Source organism: Ambystoma mexicanum, chromosome 7q (assembly GCF_040938575.1).
Source record: "Ambystoma mexicanum isolate Mex_15411 chromosome 7q, UKY_AmexF1_1, whole genome shotgun sequence".
Taxonomy (NCBI): domain Eukaryota; kingdom Metazoa; phylum Chordata; class Amphibia; order Caudata; family Ambystomatidae; genus Ambystoma; species Ambystoma mexicanum.
Window position 1 is genome coordinate 505,170,464 of NC_090941.1, and position 22,349 is coordinate 505,192,812.

Here is a 22,349-nt window from a genome sequence, read left to right on the forward strand (position 1 = left end):
GGCCACAGATCTTGAGTTTTTGAACTTACGCCAAGGGACATCCTTTCTGTTTACCTATCTTACTAGGTTTAATCAACTTGCAGCCGAAACAGACTGGCCCGAAGAGAAAAAATCGGCAGTCTTTTATAAAGGGCTATCGGAAGAGTTAAAAGACGTGCTAGCAACTGTCCCTATAGTTCCCATGGCTTTTGGCGAACTCCTGGATCTGGTTTTACAGATCGATGCCAGAAGAGCAGAAAGAAAAGGGGAACGTAAACCAGGGGGTTTGACCCCTCCGTTGCTGGAACCCGCTGGTCCTTCCTCGTCTGCCCCTGAACCCATGCAAGTAGGGGCTATACGCGGACCCCTTACTCCTGCTCAGCGAGAACACCGCAAATCCAATAATCTTTATATGTATTGCGGTGCGGCGGACCATCAACTCAAAGATTGTCCAAAGAAACCTATCAGGAAGGCGGGAAACGCCAGAACCCGGCGCTAGTGAGAGTCCCTATGCTGGGGGTACATTCTTTGGACTCACTTGTGGTCACTTCTGCCCCTGTTAGCTTGCCTCTGGTCTTTACAGCGACTCCTGACATTTCTTTTTCCTCCTTAGCCATTATTGACTCCGGCGTACACAGGGAACTATATGGACTATGATTATGCTATTTCTCATAATGTGCCTGTGGTTTCTAAGGCCCATCTGGAATCCGTTCATGCTGTGGACGGTACCTCTCTGGTATCCGGCTTAGCTACCCAAAATACCTCTGTGGTCCAAATGAAAACCGAAGAAGGACATGTCGAGAACATAACATTCGACTTGATCAAGGCCCCACAATTTTGGGTCATCCTTGGGGTTCCTTGGTTACAACAACACAACCCTGCCATTGACTGGGCCAATGGGGTCGTTCAGTTTCCTTCTTCAGTCTGTAACGAACAATGTTTTCAGAACACAAATGTGTTACTCAATTCTTCCTGCCAGGCATTGGTCGCATCCACAGCCGTTATCAGGGCTGTTATCACTTCTCCTGATATCTCTATTACACTGGAGTATCAGACCTTCCGCAACGTCTTTGACAAAGGTGGAGCCGAGCACTTGCCACCACATCGTCCTTATGATTGCCCTATCGACTGAATACCAGGGGCCAAAATTCCGGCTGGCAGAGTATACTCCCTTACATTGCCGGAGGATAAGGTATTGAAGGACTACATTGATAAAGCTTTGAAGAACGGGTTCATTAAACCATCCAGATCCCCTGCAGCCTCTCCACTCTTCTTCGTCCCAAAGGAGGTGATCTTCACCCTTGCATTGACTACAGGGCATTAAACGCAGTTACAGTAAAAAAAAACAGTATCCCCTTCCACTGATCTCTGTCCTTCTGGATCAATTAGGTACTTCTGTGGTTTTTACCAAACTGGATCTGCGGGGGGCATACAATCTGGTGCATATACGCAAAGGGGACGAATGGAAGACAGCATTCAAGACCCGGTATGGTTTATTCGAGTATCTTGTCATGCCCTTTGGGCTATGCAATTCTCCGGCCACATTTCAGGCCTTCATGAACGACATCTTTCGTGACTGTTTGGACCAATTCGTAGTTGTCTATCTGGATGACATCCTGATATACTCTTCATCTAGGCTGTCATGATGCCTACCTCCAAGGAGCCGGGTCCGACCCAGCGACCCCATAGGCAGGCATCATTTCCCCCAGGGGAGTGCCAGTGGGCCCAAGCTGGGGCCCTTTGGACGCAGTCCTGGCGCCTTAGGCGCCAGGCTCATGTTGGACCTCTGTCCTGGCGCCTTAGGCGCCAGGCTCATAAAGCTAGACATGTGTTCAAGTGTTTTCATGTACACTTACCTGATGCAGACCATGCTGCCACATCCAGGCCCTCTTGAGGCCTGAATGGAACTACTTTACCTGTGGGACTACTTTCCACCCGGGTGTGGTCGGGGAAGGATACATACCTGATCGGAGGAAGGATACACACTTGGGACTTCTCCCAAAGCTATTTAAACCACACCCGATCAGCAACTCACGCTTCACGTTGTTCTGCTCCTCGCAGCTGGACGCTCACCGTGTCAGCTCCTGCATCTGGACTTCAGCCACGCCTGTCAGCATCCTGGGTCACCTGCAAAGGGAGACAAGAGACCTTACCAGCTAAATCTGCACCACGGAGACATCACAGACGATCCTGAAAGGGAAGACATTATTTTTAAAAGCATTTCGTTACGATCGCTGCAGCGCTGCATTTCACTCACCTTTCCTGGGTTCCTCCATCTTCAGCAGCGATCATCCGGATACACAGCCACTTCCCAGAGCCTAGAGAAAAAGACAAGAATAAGAGGTGAGAGAAGGAAGGGAATAAGACTTACCTCATTTCATTTCGGGTCTTGCCGCTTCCAGGCATTTTCCGGACCCCGGCCCCTATGGGGAAAAAAGACAAAGACATTGAATGAGCGTATGCAAAGTCAGTTCCCGAGCGCTCATCCAGAACTAACCTGCCATTTACTGGAACTGGAACTGCACGTTTCACTTCGGGTCGGTGCCATATCTCCGGCATTCGGAACCCCGGCCCATAAGGGGAAAAAAGACTTAAACATTAGCGCTTGCTGCAAAAAGACAATGAACATTATTATTAAGCTTGGACTTTTGAACTTGCAACAGAACTTTTACAGAGCCTTACCTGAATAGTCAAGCTTACCTGAACTCCCATCAATCCTCAATCCAGTGAAGTAACTGGGTTTCAACGCGCCCCTGCATCAGAAGCAGAATGGAGAGCTCATCCTTCCTGACCCTAAGGTGAGACTTCACGGGGAATCGTGGAAGGGTATCGTGGAGGGTTGGAAGAGAGTGGGAGGCTTGATCATAACTCAGTCAGTAGGTAATACTCCCTTTTCACGCACAGGGGAATAGTCCTGCGAGCTGGAGAAGCCAGAGTAGAGGGCCCTTCCTGTCCATCTTCAGAGTCCTGCGCTTCACCATTGAAGAAGCATCAGCACTCGAAGCCAGACCTGCGCCTCTGTGGGAATCAGGTGAGCGTTACATAGGCAAGCACATACAGAACATGTGCTCTTTGTTTTACAGAGACTGCGAGAGAATCCTTTATTTGTTAAAGCCGAAAAGTGTGTTTTCAATACAACTGAGGTAGAATTCCTGAGATATGATCTTACTAATCAGGGCATCAGAATGAGTCGTTCGAAAGTCAAGGCGGTCTTGGATTGGCCTATTCCCACTTCAATCAAGGCACTTTAGTCTTTCTTGGGCTTCTCCAATTTCTAAAGACATTTCACACACTCCTTCTCCTCCATCTCTGCTCCTTTAACGGCTTTGACTAGTTCCAAGCAGCCCTTCCACTGGACTCCCGAAGCGCAAGGTGCCTTTGATGCTCTAAAGGAGGCCTTTTCCTCTGCCCCTGTTCTTCAACACCCTAATCCTTTGTTACCATACTTGGTGGAAGCAGATGCATCTGGATCTGCTGTTGGGGCTGTTCTGTCCCAGCGTTGTCCTGATTCAGGTGAAATCCATCCTATCGCTTTCTTCTCTAGGAAACTCACGCCTTATGAAAAAAACTACCCCATTATGGAAAGGCCATCAAGGATGCTTTTTCAGAATGGAGACATCATTTGCTGGGTGCACAGCATCCTGTTACGGTCCTCTCGATCATTGCAGTCTTTTGGCTTTCAAGTCTATGAAATGTCTCACTGCTCGCCAGGTCCGTTGGCATCTTTTCTTTTCACAGTTTAACTTTACGATCACCTATCGTCCAGCTCGTCTCAACACGTGTGCTGATGCCTTGTCTCGTCTGTCTCATGATTCTCAGTCTGCCGTCCCTGACCAAATTTTGGTTCTACCTTGTAGGGTGGTCTGCAGATGTACCCCACATCCATCATTGCGTTCCCTAATTGTGAAATGGGTTGCCACTCACGCTAAGGAGTGCCTCGACCTCAATCTTGACATTGTTCAGGGGTTGCCCTACATTCAGGGTCGGCTGTACTTACCTCCCGGGGAGGCCCGCCTTCAGGCTTTAGTCTGGTCCCACTACTCGATTTCGGCAGCTCATCCTGTTGTTACGCTCACCTGGTATCCAGGGGGACGCCACCCAGCTGCCGGAACCCTGGTGCCCTTCTCGGTCGCTCCCAGGTATTGTCAGCAGGGAGTTCTTTCTGGAAAACAGGTGGGCAATTTTCAAGATAGAGCAACTGGGGAAATAACCACCCAACACCCGGTATGCACGCAGCGCCTGCCCGGGCCTTTCCTCACCTTGTTTTGGGCTTTGGCGAGCTCTCCGTCCTGCCTTCTTGGCAGGGGCGCGTTGTCCTCTGTGGGCGATTGCAATCAAGTTACTTCACTGATGCTGCCCTTTTGAGTCTCTCAGGTAGGTCTTATTACTGTTATTCTGTAAGCCTTTCTTTGAACTAATGATGTCTTTTCTCTCCCAGTAGGTGCGTGAGAGTTGGCTGTGGGCCATTGGCTGGATTTGGGCTCACCGGCGAGTGATGGTGTTTTGGGAGCGCCTCGATGCGGTAAGTGGGCACCATACGTAGCGCTATGGTGCCGTGCTTCTGCTAACCTGTTGTCTTTTATTCCCGTTGGCTGCTGCGTTCACCGAAGCAATAGGCTCCTAAGCGGTGCTGGTCGATGGGCGACTTCAGAGGTAAGTTGCCGGCTCTGATGTAAATGTCTAATGTCTCTTTTCTCTCTTTTTGCAGGTTCGAAGATCCAAGAAGCTTGCCTTTCCTTGGGTGCTGATTGCAGTCTGTGGTGGAATCTCAGGTAAGCTGCTGAAAATAACGATGTCCCTTTGTTTTGCAGGTGCAGACTTTTCAAGGTTCGAAGATGCTGCAGAACACGATGAGCGTCATGTTGCTGGAATGCAAAGTAACGTGAAGCGTGTACTGGAGTTCGGGTGTGGTTTATGTAGCCTGCAGGCATACCAGGTATCACTGGGCCTGCCACACCCAAAATGCTAGACCGCATGGTTCAGTTTAGGAACTGAGCCATGTGGAGGCATCCATGTTGTTGCACAATGCCCTTATGGGCCCTGATTACTGCTCTAGCATATGAGCCTGGCACCAAAGGCGCCAGGTCTGACTCCAAGAGAGTCTGGGGCAAATGTCAAGGCCCTTGAGGGCCTGATGGGGGTAGAAGTAGCCCCCCTGGCCTGGCTATCCAGGCTTAGGGCAGGGATCGTGACACCCGGTCAACAAAAGACACTGGAGGCTATTCGCCGTTGGGCTTGGTGGCCCTCAATGTCTAAGGATATCATTGACTATCTTGCCTCCTGTTCGGTCTGCTCCCAATGCAAATCTACTTGCTCCAAGCCCATGGGTCTTCTGCAACCGCTTCCTGTACCGCATAAGCCCTGGTACATGGTTTCTATGGACTTTGTAGTGGACTTACCTCCTGCGAATGGCATCAACACCATATGGGTTGTAGTTGATTATTTCACTAAAATGGCGTTGTTTGTCCCCTGTACTGGTCTCCCGTCTGCCCCAGAGCTAGCTTCCCTCTTTCTTAAGAACATCTTCAGGTTCTTTGGCCTTCCTTCTATCATCATTTCGGACCGGGGACCTCAGTTCACGTCACGATTCTGGCGAGCCTTGACGGCGTCCCTTCGGATCGATGACCGTTTCAGCTCGGCTTTTCACCCACAAACGGATGGCCAGACGGAGAGGGTTAATGCCACCATGGAGCAATATCTCCGGTGTCTCTGTCTTCAGTTCCAGTCGGATTGGTTGCTGATGCTCTCGCCGGATGAATTCGCATATAACAATTCCTTGCACTCTTCTTCTGGTGTCTCTCCCTTCTTTGCTCTATATGGGCAACACCCTTACTCCTTGCCTCTGGATCCAGCTTTCCCAATTGATAATCCGGTAGCTCTGGACTGTGTCAGAAATATGCGGATGGTACATGACGCGGTTCGGGGACACTTGCTGAAGGCTCAGAAACAGGCCAAGCTCAATGCCGATAGGCATCGGATCCCCGCACCCGACTACACGGTGGGCATGAAAGTTTGGCTCTCCACACGCAATTTGAACATTCCCGGCAAATGCATGCTCCTTCCGAGATTTGTGGGCCCCTATCCGATCTCCGCCGTGATCAACCCTGCAGCGGTGCGTCTTTCTTTGCCCTCTTCTTGGAAAGTGCATCCCGTGTTTCATGTGAGCCTGCTGAAACCTTGTATTGCATCCGCCAGGCTGCCGGCTCGTCCGTCTCTGGTGCACGTGGATGGGGATCTGGAATTTGAAGTGGCTGATATACTGGATTACCGTCTGCATAGAGGTCGTCCCTTCTACCTTGTCGATTGGAAGGGCTATGGTCCCGAGGATCGGTCTTGGGAGCCTTTGCGCAATATCCATGTGCCTGCCCTTTTGTGCTGGTTTCATGCCCACAGGGGGTTGGTGCTGTTTTTGGGGGTGGATGCTGTGCGTCCCGCCGTGCACCTCATCCCAGAAGACGGGTTCGCACATCAAAGGGCAAACGGACTCTTGTATCCCTTCCTTATGGTGTGCGGAGCTTCATTCCCCGGTTCCTTACACAATGGAGATTGCGGCAGGGAATCCAATAAAACTACGATTCCCATACCGCTCTGCTGCTCTGACAGATGCCCTGTTCCTCCAATCAACGTGCTCTGACTTTTTGCTTTCGGTTTTCACAAAAGCAGCGTTCTCATTCAGCTCGCCGCTTCTGATTGAAGTTGCAAACCCCTTGAAGTTCCGTCTTCAGCATCATCTTGAACTCTCTGTATACCTGACCTCTGCCTGCCGAACGGACTGCCTTGTTTCCTGCTTTTGTCTGCAGGTTAGTGTACCAGGACCCGTATCTGCCTAACGGACTGCCCTGCTTAATGATTTTGTACTCCTGCCACCCGCTCGTTGACAGGACCTTTCTTCCTCCCTCCCGTGATTGCTTTGCCTAACGTTTTGTTCCAGTTATTGCCTGCATGTAAAAGAAGAATCTGCCCGTGTATTTTTTGTGTTGCTTTCTTCTTAGCACTGTGTTTTTCTCAGATAAGGCTCAGTTAGTTTCAGAAATCACAGTTTACCCAGCATTTTGGTGATCAGCACTGACTCTTGCTGCCTAGCTCCAGACCCCATATCCAACAGACATCTGGGGTCCACTGTTCTTGCCATTCTCTGAACTACAAGGTATTGGGACATCTTTTTCCAACAAGTGCACAAGTGGACGCTGCGCAGGGAGTGCACCAACCCGGACCTAGTGAGCCCCTCGTGCCGTTCGGGTTAGAACCCTCAATAACCTTCCTGTTTGTTATTTTATACTGCCGTTTTGTTCACCCTTGGATAATTCCCAATACTACTAGTGGTAAGGAGTGTTTAATTACTATCCCAATTCATCTTAGAGTACCCTGAACAGTCCTGATATTGTTATCTGTTTTCTAGGTAGGAATCTGTGCGCCAATAACAAGATAAAACACCGGGTATAATTCATAGCAGTTTTGACTATTTCTATCTGAGAATTCGTCACATAAAACTCATCTCTTCTTCTTTATTTTTGCAGCTGGTATTTCGTGGCGGTGTGTTCTCCCCGCTCTTTTGAATTATCAGGCTCTCAGTAAAGGGTCATATCATTTTAAAGGTCTTTTCCCTCGCAGAGAGGAGGCTCGGTTGGAGGCCCCATCCGAGCTCTTCAATCAAAATTGTGAATACCACACTGGCTCGAAGAGAAACCCGGCGGCATATCTAGCCTCATCCTAGTTGGTGAGTGACAAGTGTCCTGCAGCAGATGTCAACGGTACATGGGGCAAGCTTATGCCGATAAGCAGGAACGAGGGAAGCACCAGCATCCATGGTATCTGCCTTGACTCCAGGAAAGCAAAAATCCAAGCGGTTTATCACAGCCGATGATCCGAGGGTTGAATCGATAAGAAGCGGGCAGTGTTGAGTGAGAATCGCAAAGTGGCACGTTTGAACCAAGGTTAATGGACTGTGTAAAGAACTGCAAAAAGTGTTAAGGGGAGACCAGCTGCAGAAGGAAAACCAGCACCACATGGGTGCTAATTCAAGACACTCTGGCCGATCCTCATTAGAGCAAAGCTACGGGTACCAGAAGGCCGTAGGAGAATCGCTAAAAGAGGTCAAAGTGGTCATACAGGAGGTCTAGTAAAATCCCTGTACAATCAAAAGACTTTAATCTGCAAACTAGGTGAAAGCAAGGGAAGTGAATCCTGCATTGAGAGAAAGCAAGAGAAGTGAAACCTGCATCGAGAGAAAGCAAAGGAAGTTAATCCGGTAACACTTGAGAGTGAAGTGAATAAGAAGTCAAGAAGGGTCAGGGCCCAGGAGAGGGGGACCCAGGGGTGAATCCATCACTCTATGTGAAACTGGGATAAACAATTGAGAAGGGTCAGCGCATAGAAGAGGGGGATCCAGGGGTGAACCCATCACCCAGTGAACATTGGGAACACATCTTCATTTGTTAAAGGAACTTTTGTGTTTTTGTTAGTTGAACACGTCTGGCCCGAAGGCAAGAGACTTTCAAAGAAAACGAGACTTGGCCATCGACAGCCCTGAGAACTGCCATGGGAACTGTCATCTTGTGCTAGGGGGTTCGGGTCTGTATGGGTGCATGGTGTATGCGTGTTGTATGCTGAGTTGGGACGTGGGGGGTTCGGGTCTGTATGGGTGCATGGTGTATGCTTGTTGTATGCCGAGTTGGGGGGTGGGAGGTTCGGGTCTGTATGGGTGCATGGTGTATGCTTGTTAGTTTGTATGCTGAGTTGGGGCATGGGGGGTCTGGTTCTGTATGGATGCATGGTGTATGCTTGTTAGTTGTATGCTGAGCTGGGGGTTGGGGGTTCGGTTCTGTATGGGTGCATGGTGTATGCTTGTTGTATGCTGAGTTGGGGGTGGGGGGTTCGGGTCTGTATCGGTGCATGATGTATGCTTGTTGTATGCTGAGTTAGGGGGTTTGGGTCTTTATGGGTGCATGGTGTATGCTTGTTGTATGCTGAGCTGGGGGGTGGGGGTTTGGGCCTGTATGGGTGCATGGTGTATGCTTGTTAGTTTGTATGCTGAGTTGGGGTGGGAGGTTCAGGTCAGTATGAGTGCATGATGTATGCTTGTTAGTTCGTATGCTGAGTTGGGGTGGGAGGGTTTGGGTCTGTTTGGGTGCATGGTGTATGCTTGTTAGTTGTATGCTGAGCTGGGGGTTGGGGGGTTCGGTTCTGTATGGGTGCATGGTGTATGCTTGTTGTATGCTGAGTTGGGGGTGGAGGGTTTGGATCTGTATGGGTGCATGGTGTATGCTTGTTGCATGCTGAGTTGGGGGGTTTGGGTCTTTATGGGTGCATGGTGTATGCTTGTTGTATGCTGAGTTTGGGGGTGGGGGGTTCGGGTCTGTAGGGGTGCATGGTGTATGCTTGTTAGTTTGTATGCTCAGTTGGGGGGTGCAGGGTTCAGGTCGGTATGGGCGCATGGTGTATGCTTGTTGTATGCTGAGTTGGGGGTGGAGGGATCGGGTCTGTATGGGTGCATGGTGTATGCTTGTTAGTTGTATGCTGAGTTGGGGGTTGGGGTTTGGGTCTGTATGGGTGCATGGTGTATGCTTGTTTTATGCGGAGCTGGGGGGTGGGGGTTCGGGTCTGTATGGGTGCATGGTGTATACTTGTTATTTGTATGCTGAGTTGGGGGTGGAGGGTTTGGGTCTGTATGGGTGCATGATGTATGCTTGCTAGTTTGTATGCTGAGTTGGGGTGTGGGGGGTTTGGGTCTGTATGGGTGCATGGTGTATGCTTGCTAGTTGTATGCTGAGTTGGGGGTTGCGAGGCTCGGTTCTGTATGGGTGCATGGTGTATGCTTGTGTAGCTGAGCTGGGTGTGGGGGGGTTCGGGCCTGTATGGGTGCATGGTGTATGCTTGTTGTATGCTGAGTTGGGGTGGGGGTTCGGGTGTGTATGGGTGCATGGTGTATGCTTGTTAATTTGTATGCTCAGTTGGGGGGTGCAGGGTTCGGGTCGGTATGGGCGCATGGTGTATGCTTGTTAGTTGTATGCTGAGTTGGGGGTGGGGGTTCAGGTCTGTATGTGTGCATGGGGTATGCTTGTTAGTTTTATGCTGAGTTGGGGGGCGAAGGGTTCGGGTCTGTATGGGTGTATGGTGTATGCTTGTTAGTTGTATGCTGAGTTTAGGGGTGGGGGGGTCGGGTCTGTGTGGGTGCATGGTCTATGCTTGTTTTATGCTGAGTTGGGGGGTGGGGGTTTGGGTCTGTATGGGTATGTATGCATGGTGTATGCTTGTTAGTCTGTATTTTAGGGGGTAGAAGGCGAGAATGTGCGTTTGGGATCCAGAGGGGAAGGTGTCTAGGTGGGTGCCGCCCAGTGGAGTACAAAAGTCAGACCTGCTGGTGAGGTACCGGGAGGCAGCACAGACGGTGATCGTGGACTCAAGCCCACATTCCTGGCCTCCTGATTAGTAAGTGCCTCGCTCCCCTGTGTACCAATACATCACTTACCCACGGCAGCAATTACTTAATCTGGTGCAAAACCTAGTAATGTAATGTTTTAACAATCATGTTTCTCAATAAAACTAACAACTCCATAAATGACCCACGCATCCTACCTGAGAACCCATCAGGAGTTATCTCAGATGAAACAGCAGACAGAGGAGTCCTGATGGCTGCTCCCAGCTCCATGGCGTGCAGCTAAAGGAAAATGCCTCTCAAGATAGAGGCACACACATTTCCTTTTAATTTCTTTCTCCACGCTGTACCACCAGTACAAAACCTATTGAATGGCTTGTGTTTATTTGACACTGCATGGCCTTTCTTTCCTTAATGTTCTGCTCAATGAAAAACAGTATCTATTGCCAATGATTCACTTTGCTGGCCGGGCTCTCCCAATCACCAAACAGAAAACATCTACTGCTGGTCCTCCACTGAACCCTGAACATGCTCTCCCAATCACCAAACAGAAAACATCTATTGCTGGTCATCCACCGCACTCTGACCAGGCTCTCCCAATCACCACACACCAAACATCTATTAGGGTTTGGTTGATGGGTGGGGGCCATGGAGCACAGTGCTTGGTTGGGGGTCGGGGCCATGGGGCATAGTGTTTGGTTGGAGAGTGGGGGCTATGGGACATAGAGTTTGGTTGGGGGCCATGGGGCATGGTGTTTGGTTGAGGGGTGGGGGCCATGCGGCATAGTGTTTGGTTGGTGGGTGAGGGCCATGGGGCATCGTGTTAGGTTGGGGGGTTGGGGCCATGGGGCATAGTGTTTGGTTGAGGGGTGGGGGCCATGGGGCACATTGTTTGGTTGGGGGTGGGGGCCATGAGGCATAGTGTTTGGTTGAGGGGTGAGGGCCATGGGGCATAGTGTTTGGTTGGTGGGTGCGGACCATGGGGCATAGTGTTTGGTTGGGGGCCATGGGACATAGTGTTTGGTTGAGGGTGGGCGCCATGGGGCATAGTGTTTGGTTGGGGGTGTGTGCCATGGGGCATAGTGTTTGGTTGGGGGTGGGAGCCATGGGGCACATTGTTTGGTTGAGGGGTGGGGCCCATGGGGCATAGTGTTTGGTTGGGGGCCATGCAGCATAGTGTTTGGTTGATGGGTGGGGCCATGGGGCACAGTGTTTGGTTGCGGGGTAGGGCCCATAGGGCATAGTTTTTGGTTGAGGGGTGGGGGCCATGGGGCATAGTGTTTGGTTGGGGGCCATGGGGCATTGTGTTTGGTTGAGGGTGGGCGCCATGGGGCATAGTGTTTGGTTGGGGGGTGTGGGCCGTGGGGCATAGTGTTTGGTTGGGGGCCAAGGGGTACAGTGTTTGGTTGAGGGGTGGGGGCCATTGGGGATAGTGTTTGGTTGGGGGCCATGGGGCATAGTGTTTGGTTGAGGATGGCCACCATGGGGCATAGTGTTTGGTTGGGGTGTGTGGGCTATGGGGCATAGTGTTTGGTTGGGGGCCATGGGGCATAGTGTTTGGTTGATGGGTGGGAGCCATGGGGCACAGTGTTTGGTTGGGGGTGGGGGCCATGGGGCATAGTGTTTAGTTGGGGGGGTGGGGGCCATGGGGCATAGTGTTTGGTTGAGGGGTGAGGGCCATGGGGCATGGTGTTTGGTTGGGGGCCATGGGGCATAGTGTTTGGTTGAGGGTGGGGGCCATGGGGCATAGTGTTTGGTTGGGGGGTGTGGGCCGTGGGGCATAGTGTTTGGTTGGGGGGTGGGGGCCATGGGGCACAGTGTTTGGTTGAGGGGTGGGGGCCATGGGGCATAGTGTTTGGTTGAGGGGTGAGGGCCATGGTGCATAGTGTTTGGTTGGTGAGTGCGGACCATGGGGCATAGTGTTTGATTGGGGGCCATGGGGCATAATGTTTGGTTGAGGGTGGGGGCCATGGGGCATAGTGTTTGTTTGGGGGGTGAAGGCCATGGGGCATAGTGTTTGGTTGGGGGTGGGGCCAGGGGACACAGTGTTTGGTTGGGGATGGGGGCTGTGGTGTTGTGGGGGTCACACGGGCCTCCTGTGGCCCACACACGCGCTCAAACATGCACTCACGCACACATGCATGCAAGGAGACACGGGACGCGCTGTTGCTGCTTGCGCGTCCTGGCGGCAACTGCCGTCGTACGCAGTTTATTAAACCTTCGCATGCGCGGGCCCAAAACGAGGCTCGAGCATGTGCGAACATCCTACCTGGGACGTCACATCCCTTTTTTTCTTTAACGAGAAACAGTATAACACTAGGGGTGCCTGGGCTCCCCAGAACAGGTAAACATGAACACTTTTGCTCACCACTCGGGAGCGGCCTCTCTTGCTGCCGGCTCAGTCCCCTGAGTCCAAGACGTAGTCCTTGAGGCGAACGGGTGGCTTGCGATCCCGTCGGACCGGATACCGGGGCGGGACCGTCGGCCGGGGTCGGTCACCCTCTCCAGCGGGAGTGCTCTCACTCGCTGGCACGTCCTCGTGCACTCGGGGATTCCTTTCGGGGCCTCCAGTCTCACCCGGGGTCTGTCCACTTTCTTAAAGAAAGACCGGTTGCGGGTGACGGTGCCCCACTCACACGCTGACGTCACCATGGTCCCTTTTACATGCGTTACCTTCCAGGGGCGAGGTTCAAAGGGTAGAGACAACTTGCCTTCCGGGTGCCGATTACGAACCAGCACCGAATCACCAATTTGCATTTCCATTTCTTGCAGACCCCTCCTCTCGCTTTCCTTCTGGTTGCGCAACTCTCGTTCCTCCTGCACTTTCACGTCGTCGATGACCCCGGGTCCTCTGCCCTCCATTTCTGGCAACATTCCCCTCGGCACCGCCCAAACAGCGCCTCTGTGGGAGCAACCCCCGTGGACTGGTGGGGCATTGCTCGATACTCCCTCAAAAATTCCACGAGCCTCGTCCGCAGATTTTCACCCCCACTGGCTGAAATCCTCAACACCTTGTTGAGTGTCTGCATCATTCTTTCGGCCTCTCCATTGGCTCGTGGCCATAGCGGAGACACACGGCGGTGATGTATCCCCCTTTCTCGGAGAAAATGAGCAAACTGGCTCCCAGTAAATGGGGGCCCATTATCAGAACACAGCATGTCCGGGAAGCCGTGCGTCGCAAACATTTTGTCCAATGCTCTGGTGGTGAATTCCGTGGCCGTCGACTCCACCACCTCCACCTCAGGGTACCTCGACCACTGGTCTACGGCCACCAGAAAGTACATGCCTCGACCCGTCGAGCCAAAGTCCACATGCACTGTCCCCCAAGGCTTCGTGCTGCGCTCCATGGAGCGTATTGGCGGGGCCTTGTCTCCAGGGGTTGCCGCCTGGCAGGCCAGGCATCTTCTCACAAACTGTTCCACCTCACTGTCCAACTGTGGAAACCAGACCTTGGGCCTCAACCTCGCCTTGGTTTTGACGACCCCTTGATGACCAATGTGCGCCAGTTCCAACACCCTTTTCCTTAGCGCCTGTGGTATGACAATTTGTTGCCCTCTGAGGAGGAGTCCATCATCAGAGATAGATAGCTCGTCTCTCACTCGCCAGAGCGCTTGTAGGTCCCTCCGGGCCTCCTCGTGGCGCCGTGAGTTGTTGCGCAGCACTTCCCTCCAATCTCCGCTCCTCACTGCGGCTTTGATGATGGCGAAGACCTCATCCTTGGAGGATTCCGTCGCTATGGCCAGTCTCGAGAGAGCCATTGGCAGTGCCCCCTCCACCCCCTGACAGAGCAAACCTTGGCAATCCTCTTCACCGCTCTCTGCTTCCGTATTCTCCTTGTTGGGATGTCGCGACAGATAGTCCGCCGGGTTGTTGGTCCCCGGTCTGTATATTAGCCTTACCCCATACTCCATGAGGGCCAACATCCACCTCTCTATTCTCGGCGGTGGTTTTGATGACACTCCCGCCAATATAGGCAATAGCGGTTTGTGGTCTGTCACTACCACGACGGGCTTGCCCAAAATGTAGAGGCGGAAATGCCGGCAGCCCCACAGGATAGCCAGGGCCTCCCTCTCAATCTGCGAGTACCTCATCTCGGTACTGGAAAGGGCCTTACTTGCGTATGCAATCGGTCGCATGTCCCCTCTCTCATCAGGCTGTAGCAACACCGCCCCCACACCTACAGGGCTGGCATCCACCACGATCTCGGATTCCACTGATGGATTGAAGTACGCCATCGTGTCTTCATCGGACAGGGCATTTTTGAGGGCTTGAAATGCCTCCTGTTCACGAGCTTCCCACTTCCATACTACATCATTCCGCGTCAGAGCCCTGAGCGGTTCCGCCAGCGAGGCCAAGCTCTTAATAAAACGCCCGCAGTACGTCACCATACCCAGGAAGCTCCTCACCTCCATAGGAGACTGTGGCGCGGCCGCTTCACGAATATCTCTGATCTTCGCCGGGTCAGGCGACACGCCGGCGGCGTGAAAGATGAATCCGAAAAACCCAATTCGGTCTTTAAATAATTCGCACTTCTGACGGTGTAGAGTGAGACCCAGATCGTGCAGTCTTTTGAGTGTGTCCTCTAGCCTTTTCATGTGTTCAGCTTCAGAGCTGGCGAACACCAAAATATCGTCACTCATATTCAACACACCTTTTAGGCCTGCCAGAGCTCCCCAGATGGTGTTTTGGAACACCTCGGCGGCCGATGAAATGCCAAAACTCAGGCGTTTGAACTGGTAGAGACCCTCGTGCGTCGTAAAAGTGGTGATGAACCTCGAGTCTGGATGGAGCTCAAGCTGGTGGTAGCCAGCCCGCAGATCCAACTTAGAGAACACTTTCGCCCCCTGCAACTCCCCTACAATGTCATCCAGGGTGGGCGTCAAATGCCTCTCCCTTTTGATTGCGGCGTTAGGGAGGCGCATATCTACACATATCCTCACCGCGCCAGGCTGTTTCGGCTTGGGTGCAACCACTATAGGTGACACCCAGGGCGTAGGCCCCTCCACCCTCTCGATGATGTCCATATTGACGAGCGACCGCAGCTCTTCCTCCACCTTCTCCCTTAGATGGAAAGGGATCCGCCTATGCTTCAGGGCTGTTGGCCGGATTGACTCGTCAATGTGCAGACGCACAGGGGGTGCCTTCAACTTTCCGACCTCTTCGAAAATGCCCCCAAACTTGACAAGCAGTGAGTCAATGTCTGTCAAATACACCTCCTATGCAAAATGTACCAGGTTCAGTGCTTCGGATGCTGCACAGCTGAGTAGGGAATGGGGACTCATGTCCGTGACAAAAAATCTTGCCCTGATAGTTTTTTCCCCCTTGGATACCGGGGTTACGAACATGCCCCTGTTTGGCAGTGGAGTTTCCCCGCCGAACGTGAATATTTTCGCCGTCGATCTGTCCAGTGCGGGAGGGCCTGGAATTTTCTGATAGTGCTCTTCCGCCAGTACGCAGACCGATGCTCCGGTGTCAATTAGCACTTGTGTCGGCACTCCTTGAATGTCCACTACACACGTGGGCTGCCTCTTTCTCTTAGTTCCAGAGGCAATGTTTGAAATGAAGAACACTTCGTCCTCCTCTTCCTCTTCCTCCTCCTCCTCGGCCCACTGTAGTCTCTGCATCTCCTGCTCCAGGGCCGCGATGCTCCGTTGTCGTCTTGACCCACTCCCCCGAGCTGTAGCCGGGCCTCTCTGCACCGGGACGGGAGCAGGGGCCCGACACATTCTCGCATAGTGCCCCGGTCCATTGCACCTGCCACACGATCTTGATTTTGCTGGACACTCCTCCGAATGAGGCAAATCATACCCACAGTCTTGACAAATCATGTTAGACCCATATGGTGTTTGGGTCCCTTCCTTTCTCGGACCCCACTTGTCTTTCGATCCAGCCCGCTTGCTGATGGCAAAGCCATCCTCAGATGCGTCCGGTCGCACTGCCGCATCCATCCTGGCACCTCTCGCTTCCGCGAGCTCATACGTTCTGCCGCTGTCAAGTATTTGTTGTAAGGTCCATCCTGGCTCTCTCAGAATTTGTCTCCGTAATTTCCCGGATCCACTACACACGTGGGCTGCCTCTTTCTCTTAGTTCCAGAGGCAATGTTTGAAATGAAGAACACTTCATCCTCCTCTTCCTCTTCCTCCTCCTCCTCGGCCCACTGTAGTCTCTGCATCTCCTGCTCCAGGGCCGCGATGCTCCGTTGTCGTCTTGACCCACTCCCCTGAGCTGTAGCCGGGCCTCTCTGCACCGGGACGGGAGCAGGGGCCCGACACATTCCCGCATAGTGCCCCGGTCCATTGCACCTGCCACACGATCTTGATTTTGCTGGACACTCCTCCGAATGAGGCAAATCATACCCACAGTCTTGACAAATCACGTTAGACCCATATGGTGTTTGGGTCCCTTCCTTTCTCGGACCCCACTTGTCTTTCGATCCAGCCCGCTTGCTGATGGCAAACCCATCCTCAGATGCGCCCGGTCGCACTGCCGCATCCATCCTGGCACCTCTCGCTTCGGCGAGCTCATACGTTCTGCCGCTGTCAAGTATTTGTTGTAAGGTCCATCCTGGCTCTCTCAGAATTTGTCTCCGTAATTTCCCGGATCGACACCCTTGGATGACCTGATTACGTATCATCAAATCCTCATTGTCCCATCGGCAAGTGGTGGCCATCAGCCGCAATCTGGCACAAAATCGATCTAGGGATTCCTCTTCCTTCTGTTTTTCCCCGCAGAATAGGAATCTCTCGAAATCAACATTGGAAAGTGGTATGAAGTGATTCTCCAATGCTGCTTTGACGGCATCATATGTGGTAACTTGCAGGTTGGGAGATATGTGGTAACTTGCAGGTTTTGCGAATTACGTCCAGACCTGCGGAATACAACAGAGTCGCCCTTTTTGCATCGTCATCAGTTATCCCCGTTGCCGTGAAATACATGTCAAGTTTCTTAATCCATAGCAGCCACTTTGGACCTAACTTTGACGGGGGACCTGATACATCAAATTCTTGCATTGGTAGCAATGATCCTTGTTGTGCTCTCGTCGCTACTGCCGCAGTTCCTCCTTCATCCTCGCTTTCAGCCATGGTCACAGGTCGCACAGCACCTCTTAATGTCTCAGAGGCCGCAAACCTGACTGGAGTTGATTTCGCACGTGCCTCAGATTGCTGCTGGCCAATCCACCGCCTTGTCGTGTCTTGCAGCACTCCTTGACGGGGCGTCTGTGTCGAGAAGATCGTCCTCAGGGTTCTGGGGCGACCAAAAGTTCCAAAAATTGTTCGGTGGCACTTACACAGCAGCGCACGAGCACCCTTTCAGGCCGCTACTGCTGTGTGCTTGCCCTTTGTAATTGCCGGAATGTCCGCGCCGGGTCCGTGCTTCCATCCAACGTGGCGTCGCCAGCTTTCACATCCGTGAATGTGAGGCCAGCACTACGGCGGTCTCCCGCCTCGTCGCCAGTTGTGGTGTTGTGGGGGTCACACGGGCCTCCTGTGGCCCACACACGCGCTCAAACATGCACTCACGCACACATGCATGCAAGGAGACACGGGACGCGCTGTTGCTGCTTGCGCGTCCCGGCGGCAACTGCCGTCGTACGCAGTTTATTAAACCTGCGCATGCGCGGGCCCGAAACGAGGCTTGCGCATGCGCGAACATCCTACCTGGGACGTCACATCCCTTTTTTTCTTTAACGAGAAACAGTATAACACTAGAGGTGCCTGGGCTCCCCAGAACAGGTAAACATGAACACTTTTGCTCACCACTCGGGAGCGGCCTCTCTTGCTGCCGGCTCAGTCACCTGAGTCCAAGACGTAGTCCTTGAGGCGAACGGGTGGCTTGCGATCCCGTCGGACCGGATACCGGGGCGGGACCGTCGGCCGGGGTTGGTCACCCTCTCCAGCGGGAGTGCTCTCACTCGCTGGCACGTCCTCGTGCACTCGGGGATTCCTTTCGGGGCCTCCAGTCTCACCCGGGGTCTGTGCTCCCTCCGGCATGTCCACTTTCTTAAAGAAAGATCGGTTGCGGGTGACGGTGCCCCGCTCACACGCTGCCGTCACCATGGTCCCTTTTACATGCGTTACCTTCCAGGGGTGAGGTTCAAAGGGTAGAGACAACTTGCCTTCCGGGTGCCGATTACGAACCAGCACTGAATCACCAATTTGCATTTCCATTTCTTGCAGACCCCTCCTCTCGCTTTTCTTCTGGTTGCGCAACTCTCGTTCCTCCTGCGCTTTCACGCCGTCGATGACCCCAGGTCCTCTGCCCTCCATTTCTGGCAACATTCCCCTCGGGCACCGCCCAAACAGCGCCTCTGCGGGAGCCCGAAACGAGGCTTGCACATGTGCGAACAACCTACCTGGGACGTCACAGGGGCCATGGGGCATAGTGCTTGGTTGGGGGGTGGGGGCCATGGGGCATAGTGTTTGGTTGAGGGTGGGGGCCATGAGGCATAGTGTTTGGTTAGGGGGTGGGGACCATGGGGCATAGTGTCACACTCCAAGAGTGAACCCAATAATAAAGCTAAAACAGGCACAATTAGGAGATGTACATCCTCTGCTTTTTGTGGAAACCTGACTCAACGAAGGCCATACTCCTCTTGCCCAACCCAAACAGCAAAGTATAGCAGTCCAAAATAACGGAATGTCCAATCAAGGGTCAATAAAATATATATACTTTAATTAAACAGACGATATGCAATAACTAAATAGTAATAAATGATAACAATGGAAAATGTGTAGTACAAAATATAAGTTTGAAATACAAATAAACACTGTTACACCTCAAAAGCGTATTCTTTTTCCATGTGTTTAATGAAAGGGAGGGGGTGAAAAAGCCTTCTGTCACGTCACGCCATGCCACGCCGCACCTACCGCCCCACCCACATTTACTTTTCGGGCCACTATAGACATCATGTAAGGTACTTTCGGCCCTCTGTCAAAATCAATTGTGCATTCCTGCTCTAAAGGGAGATATTGGAGGGGACTTGGGGGGCAAGCTCTTAGCCTCGTCTTTGCGCACAATAATGTACCTGTTTAAATTGGGACTGGCTGAATCTTTGCTGCCCTTGACCCCAAATGCTTTGGGTGGTTTGAGCTCCCTGGGAAGGCTGATGGTATGAATGAAAGAGTGCTGGCACAATATCCTCTTCTGGTGGTAGCAGAGAATTGGTTAGAAAGCAAGCCTAGTAATGTTAGCATCTTTTGCTTTTTATAAAGCCTGGTCCACTATTTTATTAAGAGGGGCTCTGGGTCCAAAGATATATTGATCAGTATAGCCGCAGTATTAGGATGAAAACCAAGAACACATACACCTCTTTAGGTCGGCTGCATTAACTACCTGATGTACTGAAGTTTTCCAGCATGACCTTTAGCAATGCCTGTATATCCTCCCATTGTGCTTGGTCATATCTACTCACAACACAGTGGCATTTTCTATGCACACATTGTGGGCCACTGCTCAGGTCATCTTCCTTCCCACAGAATTAAGTCTTTACCTCTCCCTATCGGATGGGGGTCTGTTGTGGATGCAGGTGTCCTTCCTGCAGCATTTGCTTGGGATGGTAACAATAACGGAATGGGCTTGCATTTGGCCATGAATAATGAATGGCTCTGATGAGAAGAATTCTATGTTTTTTCTCATTTCTCACATTAATAGAACCAAATGTTGTGGGTGTTTAGATAGTCTGCCACATCGGTATTTTTACTGATTCCATTCCTGTGGAAAACAGTGAGCAATTGGCCTAATGCATGAAATCCCTTTCTTCCTGATTTGCCTGTGGCAGTCCCGCTTTAGAACATTGGTTTTCTGAGGGAGAATCAGACATAGACACCGTTATAAACTCTGGGGAGTCCATTGGATAGTCCTGAGGATTGTCTTGCACTCTGCCTTCTTGCATGACCTCTCCTTTAGTATCTGGGTGGATTTAAGCTACCTGGGACATTGCTTAGTGGGGCTAGCCTAGGCCTCCTTGGAATGTATCCAATCTCCTCTTTTCCTTTTCTTTCCTTTCTATCCTCAGGATATTGACCTTGGCTATAGCTTCTGTAAAAGCCTTCTACTGCCATGATGGTGATTCACTCACCATAGAGGCGCACATACTCTCCTTGTCCTCTTCTTTTCCCTTATATTCCTCTTCCTCATTAAGGAAATCAGTTTCCTGCACCGCAAGAAGCGTAAAAGGGGTGTTTTGCGATGGCATGTTGAACATGGGCTCTTCTGCACCATTTTCGAATGTGGATTTAAATATGGAGACTTAGGATGTAGCTTTAGGTTCACTGTGCATGGACCCTGATGTTTTTTTGACCTTGATGGTGTGTCTGTTGGCTGTTGAAGGTCGGCACCATCTTGATGTGCAATCTTTTCCCATGTTTTCTTGAATATTTGTCTGCAGTCCCAACCACTTAGGGGCTGTGTCTTTGTTAGGGAGAATTCTCTGTTTAGGCTGAATTTCCCTACCTAGTGAGTCCCCCAGCAGCTTTGCTGGATTTCTGGGGTTTAATTTTTTTCTCCTGCCAAGAGTGAGACTCTTTTACCCTCACTCTTGGACATGTTGAAGTGTGTTTTCTTGGTTAAACCTTGTGTTGAATGGGCTATGGGGTCTCTTACTCCATAGGGCCTCATGTATTTTTGTGATGTGGGTCACACAGCACCCTCTGTGCCGTGACCCAGGGGTGTCCTAGGGACTCCCCAACATAGACTCCATACCCTGGGACTGACTACTGTCTCCCAGGGCATGTAAAGTCACCAAAGACTTTGCTAGTCTTGAATCCTGAACAGAACCAGTACAAACCATCATATTGTGGACGTACTGGCTGGGGCAATTCGATTGCCCCAGGGTCTGTTAGTCGAGGGGGCACGTCTCCGTCCCCCCTGATCGAGTTTTGGCTGGTGGCAGTGGAAACTACTTTTTATATTCAACCGCGAATATTTCCCTATGGGATTTCCCATTGTTTTAGGCTAACACATTTAATTAATTATTTACGGTAGCCTTAAACATACCGCCGGTTTATATATTTATTTTTATAACTCCGGTTGGGACTTTTTGCCAAAACTTGATTCTAAAATGGCGTTGGTGTTCGCCTCTGTAACTCTGACCCAAAGTGGAGCCCTTTGTTCCACTTTTGGCGGGCTTCTCCACAGAAGCCCTCCAAAGTGGTGCCACTCTGTCTGGGGTACTTAGGAGGGGTGGAGGGGGATTTAGGCACCCTGGACTGAGTTACCTTGGTAACTCAAGTCGCACTCCGTCCTGATTGGCCCAAGTGGTGAGCCGCCCGGCTCACCACTTAGCATGTTTGAGTGACAGCTAGGCTGGGTGAATGGGGGTTTGCTGCATAAAAGCAGGGCTTTGGGGACTGGGACTTCAGAAGTCGCCACAGGACCAAGAATCCGACGAGGGAAGAGCTGAGCCGACCTGCTTCGACGACACCACCCGGTGGAGCCCTGCTGAACCGTCTCACCACTTTTTCCCGACGACCGAGGAGAACTCTTAACGGAGTGGCTCCTTCCCTTGACTGGTGGGGACAACCAGTTTTCGCCTTCTTTCCGTTCTTTGAGGTATCTCGTGGCCGCCTTGCCTGTGCCAAGCACCCCGGCAACCGGAATACCACACTTTACCCCCATACCGCGAAAGTCGGTACCAACCCTTTAACCGGAGGACTCCGCGGCTGGTTTCTTCCCGGGCAGTGCAACGACCCTCTTCTTCTGCTCTTCAGCGAGAACTTCTTCTCCCCTGACCGACGTCGAGCCCTGCTGCCACTGCCTGGAACAACTGCCACCGCTGGAGGATCCTTTCCGCTTAAGGTACTGTGTTCTGCCTGGCTTCCCTTGCTACCGACTGTACGGGGTAGATTTAGTCCCCGGCTTTCGAACCTGGGAGTGCCTGGGACACTTTGGCTAAACTTTCTGAGCCACTCTAACCTCTTTTTGACTCTTTGCAAGACTTTGAATCTCTAACTAACAGTGTGATCTTGGGCACATTTTCGCTCCGGCTACTCTAAGA